The sequence below is a fragment of the Salvelinus sp. IW2-2015 genome, unplaced genomic scaffold, assembly GCF_002910315.2.
Source record: "Salvelinus sp. IW2-2015 unplaced genomic scaffold, ASM291031v2 Un_scaffold1085, whole genome shotgun sequence".
Taxonomy (NCBI): domain Eukaryota; kingdom Metazoa; phylum Chordata; class Actinopteri; order Salmoniformes; family Salmonidae; genus Salvelinus; species Salvelinus sp. IW2-2015.
This window is the reverse complement of record NW_019942722.1, coordinates 1-9,317: the sequence shown is the minus strand read 5'-3', so window position 1 is coordinate 9,317 and position 9,317 is coordinate 1. Positions and strand designations below refer to the sequence as shown.

The 9,317-nt window shown below is 44.1% G+C and overlaps 1 long non-coding RNA gene across 1 annotated transcript in view; it reads right to left on the bottom strand.

Annotated features, from left to right (window-relative positions):
- Positions 1-284, bottom strand: part of LOC112069712 (uncharacterized) — a 10,273-nt gene extending 9,989 nt beyond the window's left edge. Inside the window, exon 1 of the long non-coding RNA XR_002893779.1 lies at positions 201-284. This is a non-coding gene — a long non-coding RNA (uncharacterized lncRNA). The remainder of the gene's footprint in view (positions 1-200) is intronic.
- Positions 285-9,317: the final 9,033 nt, after the last annotated feature.

Sequence of the window (9,317 nt, the reverse complement as noted above, 5' to 3'; positions counted from 1 at the left end):
CCACACCACCCTTAGCCTGCGCAGTGTGGTATGTGGATGTGTGTGTTGTTGGTGTGTTGGTGTGTGTGGTGGTGTGTGTTGTGTGTTGTCGGTTGGTGTGTGTGTGTGTGTGTGTGTGTGCGTGTGTGTGTGTGTGTGTGTGTGTGTGTGTGTGTTGTGATTGTTGTGTGTGGTGTGTGTGTGTGTGTTGTGTGACTAACGTCAGCTCCTCCAGTTGGCGGGCTCTTCTGTGCTCCTGTCTCATGAGACGGTCAAAAGTCGCTCCTCAGATGCTCCAACTCCAGATAGAGACGATAGTTACGACTAGAAAGAGACAGTCTGTTTAATAGACAAACAGGGTAACTATAGAGACAGTCTGTGTTAATATACAACAGTGTAACTATAGAGACAGTCTGTGAAATAGACAACAGGGTAACTATGAAGACAGTCTGGGTGTAATAGACACAGAGGGTACTATAGAGACAGTCTGTGCTTTAATAGACAACAGTAACTATAGAGACAGTCTGTAGTTTAATAGACAACAGAACTATAGAGACAGTCTGGTCGTTAAATAGACAACGAGAGTAACTATAGAGACAGCCTGTGTTATGACAAACACCCCCCCCCCCCCCCCCCCCCCCCCCCCCCCCCCCCCCCCCCCCCCCCGGGTACACTATAGAGACAGGTTTGTGTAATAGACAAACAGCGGACTATAGACACAAGCCTGTGTAATAGAACAACAGGGGAACTATAGAGGGACAGCCTGGTGTTTAATAGACAACAGCGTAACTATAGAGACAGTTTGTGTTAATAGGACACAGTGGTAACTATAGAGACAGTCTGCTGTTAATAGACAACATGGTAACTATAGAGACAGTTGGACCTGTTAATAGACAACAGGGTACTATAGAGACAGTCTTGGTTGTTAATAGAAAACCAGGGTAACTATAGAGACAGCCTGGTGTTAATAGACACCAGGTAACTATAGAGACAGTCATGTTTTAATAGACAAACAGGGGTAACTATAAGACAGTCTGGTGTAATAGACAACAGGTAACTATAGAGACAGTTTTGGTGTTAATAGCACAACAGAGTAACGTATAGAGACAGTCGTGTTATATGACAACGGGTAAACTATAAGACAGATCTGTTATAGACAACAGGGGTAACTATGAGAGACAGTCTGGTTAATAGTACAAACAGTAACTATAGAGACAGGTCTAGTTCTTGTAATAGACAAACAGAACTATAGAACAGTCTGGTTTAAGAGACAACAGCGAACTATAGAGACAGTTGTTTAAAGACAACAGTAACTATAGATACAGTCTGTTTAAAACAACAGGTAACCTATAGAGACAGTCTGTAATAGAAACAGCGAATAATAGAACAGTTCTGCGTTATTAGACAACAGGTAACTATAGAGACAGCCTATGTGTTAAATAGACAAACAGGGTACCTATAGAGACAGTCTGGTAATAACAACAGTTAACTATTAGACAGTCTGTGTAAATAACAAACAGGTAACTTATAGAGACAGTCTGTGTTAATAGACAAACAGGTAACTATAGAGACAGTCGGTTTAATAGCAACAGTAACTATAAGACAGGTCCTGTGTTAATAGACAAACAGGTAACCTATAGAGACAGTCCTGGTGTTAATAGACAAACAGGGTAAACTTAGAGACCAGTCTGGTGTTAAGTAGCACAACCAGGGTAACTATTAGAGACCCAGCTGTCTTTAATAGACAAACAGAGTAACTATAAAACAGTCTTGGTGTTAATAGACAACAGAGTTAACGTAACATAGAGACGTCTGGTGTTAATAGACAACAGGGCGTTAACTATAGAAGACATCTGGTGTAAATAGACAGACGGCGGGTTAACTATAGAGACAGTCTGGTGTTAATAGACAAACAGCCGTAACCTATAGAGGACAGTCTAGGTGTTAATAGAAAAACAGTAACTAAAGACAGTCGGGTATTTTAAAAGACAAACAGCGTAACTATAAGACCAGATCTGGTGTTAATAGACAACAGGGTAACTATAACGGGTAATAGAACAGGTACATTAGCCGTGTGTAATAGACAACAGGTTAACTATAGAGACAGTCTGGTGTTATCATAGACAAACAGTGAGTAACTATAGACTTGTTAGACACGGACATGGGGGCCTGGTGTTATAGGACAACAGGGTAACTATAGAGACAGTCTGGTGTAATAGACAACAGGGTAAAACTATAGAGACAAGTCTGGTGTTAATAGACAACAGGTAACTATGAGACATTCTGGCTGTTATTAAGACAAACAGGGTAACTATAGAACAGTTCTGGTGTTAATAGACAAACAGGTAACATTATAGAGACAGTCCTGGTTGTTAATAGACAACAGGGTAACTATAGAGACAGCCTGGTGTTAATAGACAACACGCGGGGTAAATATAGAGACAGCCTGGTGTGATAGACAACAGGTAAACTATAGAGACAGCTGGTGTTACAATAACAACAAGTTAAACTATAGAGGACAGTCTGGTGTTAATAGAGCAACAGGGTAAACTATAAGAACAGTCTGGTGTCATAGACGAACAGAGGTAAACTATAGAGACCAGTCTGGTGTAATCAGACAAGCAGGGTAAACTATAGAACAGTCGGTAATAGACCCGTAGGTAATAATCAGCTTTATAGACAAACAGGGTAAACTATAGAGACAGCCTGTTGTTAATAGACCAACAGGGTAACTATAGAGACAGTCTGTGTTAATAGACAACAGGTTAAACATTAGAGACAGTCTGGGTGTAATAGCACTAACGAGCAACGACGGGTAACTATAGAGACAGTCTGTTCAATAGACAACAGGTGAACTATAAACAGTCTGGTGTTAATAGACAACAGGTAACTATAGAGACAGTCTGGTTTAATAGACAACAGGGAACTATAGAGACATCTGGTGTTAATAGACAACAAGTAACTATAGAAGACAGCCTGTTTAATAGACAACAGGTAACTTAGAGACAGCTTGGTGTTAAAGACAACAGTGGGTAACTATAGAGACCAGTCTGGTGTTAATAGACAACAAGGTAACTATAAGAGACAGTCTTGTGTTAATAGACAAACAGGGTAACTATAGAGACATCTGGTAATAGACAACAGGGGTAAACTATAGAGACAGTCTGGTTGTTAATAGACAACAGGGAAACTATAGAACAGTCTGGTGTTAATAGAAAACAGGTAACTATAGAGACAGTCTGTGTAATAGACAACGGGGTAACTTATGAGACAGGTCTGGTGTTAATAGACAACAGGTGTAACTTATAGAGACAGTCTGGTGTTAATAGACAACAGGGTAACTATAGAGACAGTCTGGTGTTAATAGACAACAGGGTAACTATAGAGACAGTCTGGTGTAATAGACAACAGGGTAACTATAGAGACAGCCTGGTGTTAATAGACAACAGTGGTAACGAATAGAAGACATCTGGTGTTAATAGACAACAGGTAACTATAGAGACATCTGGTGTTAATAGACTAACCAGTGTAACTATAGAGACAGGCTGGTGTTAATAGACAACAGGGTAACTATAGAGACAGTCTGGGTAATAGACAACAGGGTAACTATAGAGACAGTCTGGGTTTAATAGACAACAGGCGTAAAACTATAGAACGTCTGGTGTTAATAGACAACAGGGGTAACTATAGAGACAGTCTGGTGTTAATAGACAACAGGTAACTATAGAGACAGTCTGGTGTTAATAGACAACAGGTAACTATAGAGACAGTCTGGTGTTATTAAAGACAAACAGCCTGAACTATAGAGACAGTCTGGTGTTAATAGAAAACAGGCGTAATACTATAGAGACAGCTGGTGTTAATAGACAACAGGGTAACTATAGAGACAGCTGGTGTTAATAGACAACAGGGTAACATAGAACAGCTGGTTAATAGACAACAGGGAAAGTATAGAGACATCTGGTGTAATAGACAACAGGGTAACTATAGAGACAGTCTGGTGTTAATAGAACAACAGGGTAACTATAGAGACAGTCTGGTGTTAATAGACAACAGCGGTAACTATAGAGACAGTCTGTGTTAATAGACAACAGTAACTATAGAGACAGTCTGTGGTTAAGTAACAACAGGGTAACTATAGAGACAGCCTGTGTTAATAGACAAAGCGGTAACTATAGAACAAGTCTTGGTGTTAATAGACAACAGGGTAACTATAGAGACAGTCCGGTGTTAATAGACCACAGGGTAACTATAGAGACAGTCTGGGTGTTAATAGACACAGGGTAACTATAGAGACAGTCTGGTGTTAATAGACAACAGGGTAACTATAGAGACAGTCTGGGTTTAATAGACAACAGTGTAAAACTAGAAGAGACAGTCTGGTGTTAATAGACAACAGGGTAACTTATAGAGACAGTCTGGTGTTAATAGACAACAGGGTAACTATAGAGACAGGTCTGTGTTAATAGACAACAGGGGGTAACTATAAGACAGTCTGGTTTAATAGACAACAGCGGTAACTATAAAACAGTCTTGTGTTAATAGAAAACAGTAACTATAGAGACAGTCTGGTTAATAAGACAACAGAGGACACTATAGAGACAGTCTGGTGTTAATAGAAACAGGGTAACTATAGAGACAGTTGGTGTTAATAGACAACAGGGTAACTATAGAGACAGTCTGGTGTTAATAGACCAACAGGGTAACTATAGAGACAGTCTGGTGTAATAGCAACAGGGGTAACTATAGAGACAGTCTGGTGTTAATAGACAACAGGGTAACTATAGAACAGTCTGGTGTTAATAGACAACACGGTAACTATAGAGACGGTCTGGTGTTAATAGACAACAGGGTAACTATAGAGACAGCTGGGTTTAATAGACAACAGGTAACTATAGAAGACGGCTGGTTAATAGACAACAGGTAACTATAGAGACAGTCTGGTGTAATAGACAACAGGGTAACTATAGAGACGTCTCTGGTGTTAATAGACAACAGGGTAACTATAGAGACAGTCTGTTTAATAGACAACAGTGGTAACTATAGAGACAGGTCTGGTGTAATAGACAACAGGGTAACTTATAGAACAGTTCTGGTGTTAATAGACAACAGGGTAACTATAGAGACAGCCTGTGTTAATAGACAACAGCGGTAAACTATAAGACAGTCTGGTGTTAATAGACAAACAGGGTAACTATAGAGACAGTCTGTGTTAATAGACAACAGCGGTAACTATAGAGACAGTTGTGGTTAATAGACAAGAGTAACTATAGAACAGTCGTGTTAATAGAAACAGGTTAACTATAGAGACAGTCTGGTTGTTAATAACAAACAGGTAACTATAGAGACAGTCTGTGTTAATAGACAACAGGGGTAACTATAGAGACAGTCTGGTGTTAATAGACAAACAGATAACTATAGAGACAGTCTGGTGTAATAGACAACAGGGTAAACTATAGAGACAGTCTGGTGTTAATAGACAACAGGGTAACTATAGAGACAGTCTGGTTTAATAGACAACAGTAACTATAGACGTCTGTGTTAATAGAACAGACAGGGTAACTATAAGACAGCTGGGTTAATAGACAAAGCAGGCGTAACTAATAGAGACCAGTCTGGGTAATTAGGGACAACAGGGCTAACTATAGAGACAGTAGCCTTGTTAAAATAGACAACAGTCGGACTATAGAAACAGCTTTGTGTCTAATAGAACAACAGTGGTAACTATAAGACAGTCTGGTGTAATAGACAACAGGGTAACATAGAGACAGTCTGGTGTTAATAGGAACCAACAGGTAACTATAGAGACAGTCTGGTGTTAATAGACAAACAGGGGAACTATAGAACCAGTCTAGTGTTAATGAGACAACACGGGTAACTATAGAGACAGTCTGCATGTTAATAGGTACAACAGAGGTATACTAATAAGACAGTCTGGTTTTATTATACAACAGCCGGCTAAAACTATAGAGACATCATGGTCGTAATAAGAAACAGAGCTGGAAACGTATAAGACACTCTGCGATAATAGAAACACAGGTAAACATATAGAACAGCTCTGGTGTTAATAACAACAGGGTAACTTATAGATCTGAAGCACAGGTACCTAGAGATTCTGTTAATAGACAACAGGGTAACTATAGAACCAGTCTGGTGTAATAGACAAACAGGGTAACTATAGAACAGCTGGTTTATAACAGATAGGTAATAGGAAGATCTGGGTAAGAAACAGGGTAACCTACTAGAAACAGCTTTCTGTGTTAATAGACAACAGGGAGAACATGCTGTTAAAATACAGGTATAGACAGTCTGGTGTAATAACAACAGGTGTAACTATCAGAACATCTAGTGTAATAAGACCAACAGGCGGTAAACTATAGAGGACAGGCTGGTGGTGTAATAGACACACAGGGTAACGTACGGATTGGGACCCGCACGGCAGTACGGATTGGGACCCGCACGGCAGTACGGATTGGGACCCGCACGGCAGTACGGATTGGGACCCACACGGCGGTACGGATTAGGACCCGCACTGCGGTACGGATTGGGACCCGCACGGCAGTACGGATTGGGACCCGCACGGCAGTACGGATTGGGACCCGCACGGCGGTACGGATTGGGACCCACACGGCAGTACGGATTGGGTCCCACACGGCAGTACGGATAGGGTCCCACACGGCAGTACGGATTGGGACCCACACTGCAGTACGGATAGGGTCCCACACGGCAGTACGTATTGGGACCCACACGGCAGTACGGATCGGGACCCACACGGCAGTACGGATAGGGTCCCACACGGCAGTACGGATTGGGACCCACGTGGCAGTACGGATTGGGACCCACACGGCAGTACGGATGCACAGCATGACACAGTATGACAAGGAGAGCAGGTAGTGGATGACAGTGAGAGGGATGGTCCTGTCTGGCTCAGTTGGTAGAGCATGAATGTGGGTTCGATTCCCGCTGGGGCCACCCATACATTTTTTTTTTACATACATAACTAACTGTACGTTGCTTTGGATAAAAGCGTCTGATAAATGGCAGATATCATGAAGGTACTGACTCAGTGAGGTTGTCACACTCTCTTGTGACAGCAGCGATTAATCAGACAGCAGAGATTTGGTTCTGGGTGCAAAGATTACACAAAGATGTTACAGATGCTGGTGCCAGGTGACACTGAAATATAGCATAGAATTACAACAAGAGGGAAATGTAAGAGGAGAGGAGAGGAGAGGAGGTAAGAAGAAAATAGGGAGAGGAGAGAGGAGAGAGAATGAGAGGAAGTAACTGACTAGGTGAAAGGGAGATGAGAGAGGGGAGAGAGGTATTGACTCATTGAAAGGGAGGAGAGAGGGGAAGAGAGAGGTACTGACTCAGTGAAAGGGAGGGGAGAGAGGTACTGACTCAGTGAAAGGGAGAGGAGAGAGGGGAGACGAAGGTATTGACTCATTGAAAGGCGGAGGAGAGAGGGGGAAGAGAGAGTACACTCGAGTGAAAGGGAGGGGAGAGATCGATCAGCAAGAAGGGAGTAACGACATAAAGGGGAAGAGGGGGAGTACATCGTGAAAGGAGGGCGAGAGAGTGGAGATCAGTAGGGAGGAAGAGGGGGAGAGGTCATGACTCAGTGAAAGTACGAGAGGAGAGAGGAGGCGAGAGGTACACTGACTCGTGAAAAGGGAGATGAGTGAGTGGGAGAGAGTACGACTCAGTGAAGGGAAGGGAGAGAGGGGGGAGAGACGGTATGACTCAGTGAAAGGCGAGAGGAGAGAGGGGGAGAGAGGTAACTGGACTCATGTGAAAGGGAGAGGAGAGAGGGGGAGAGAACGGTACTGACTCGAGGAAAGGAGAGGAGAGGGGGGGAGACGGGTACTGACTCAGTGAAAAGGCGAGAGGAGGAGGGGCGGAGGCGGTATGAACTCAGTGAAGGAGAGGAGGAGAGGGGGAGAGAGTACTGACTCAGTGAAAGGGAGAGGGAGAGAGGAGGGGAGAGAGGTACTGACTCAGTGAGAAAGGGGAAGGAGAGAGTGGGAGAGAGGTACTGGACTCAGTGAAAGGGAGAGGAGACGAGGGGGAGAGAGGTACTGACTCAGTGAACAGGGAGAGGAAGGGGGTAGCAGAGGTACTGACGTCAGTAGAAAGGGAGAGCCAGGAGGGGAGAGGGGTACGAGACTAGTGAGAGAGAGGGGGGCTACTGACTCAGGAAGAGGGAGAGTGGGAGAGAGGGGGAGGTTTACTTGTGAACTTTTTTAGGGGGTGGAAAGGGAAGAATACGAGAGAAGGGGTGAAGAGAGGTACTGACTCAGTGCAAGGGAGGACGAGAGAGGGGGAGAGAGGTACTGGACTCAGTGAAAGGGAGAGGACGCGAGGGGGAGAGAGTACTGAGACTTCAGTGAAAGGGAGAGGAGAGGGGGGGCAGAGGTCGTGACCAGTGAAAGGGAGAGGAGGGAGTGAGAGGGGTATGAGGACTGCAGTGGAAAGAGGGGAACAGGAGAGAGTTGGGAGAGAGGTACGACTAGTGAAGGGAGGCGGTCGTGGAAGAGGTCTGACCGGATAGGGAGGAGAGGGTACTCGACTCATGTGAAGGAGGAGAGGAGAGAGGGGGAGAGAGGTACTGGAACTCGGAGTGAAAGGGGGAGGAAGAGGGGGGGGAGAGGAGGTACTGACCGAGGTGTCCGAGTGAGCGTCGTCAAGTGATCTTCCTGGTTTCTCGTTGATTTCGTTCTCGGAGAACGTCCCAGCTGCTTGTTGGCTGCGTCTCACGGTGAGCCTTCCATCTGTTTTGCTTCTGGAGCCCTCTGGAGACAGGGAGAAAGACCAGGGGGAAAACACACACTCTCACATTACCCAATCAGTCTCTGTGATAAACGGGATCCTCCCCACCCCCACAGTCTGTAAACCAGGTTACTGATGCCATCAGCGGACTCCTCAAAACGGTCTGTCTGATTCTCTACCCTTTGTGGTCCCTGCTGACATGCTCTTGAAACACAGACACACACACACACAATTGCATTTTAGTGTAAGCCAAAGCTGATGTCATTTTCAACTGATGGTTCCATGCCGCCAAGTGGCACAGGGGCACAAGGGCACAGGATCAACAGGAGCACAGGAAGCACAGGGGAGCACAGCAGCACACGCGGGCACGGGTACAGCGAGCACATGCACCCTCAGACTTTGTCACTTTGTTACAAATAGGATCGAATATAAATGTTTTTTGAAGTTGTCTTAGCTAGCCCAGATAGCGTTCCCAAACTCATAACTGATACCAGAAGCCCATTTTCAGATAAATCATCAAGGTAGAGTAAGCTAGCATGTCTACACTATCTTAGCTTACAGGCGTA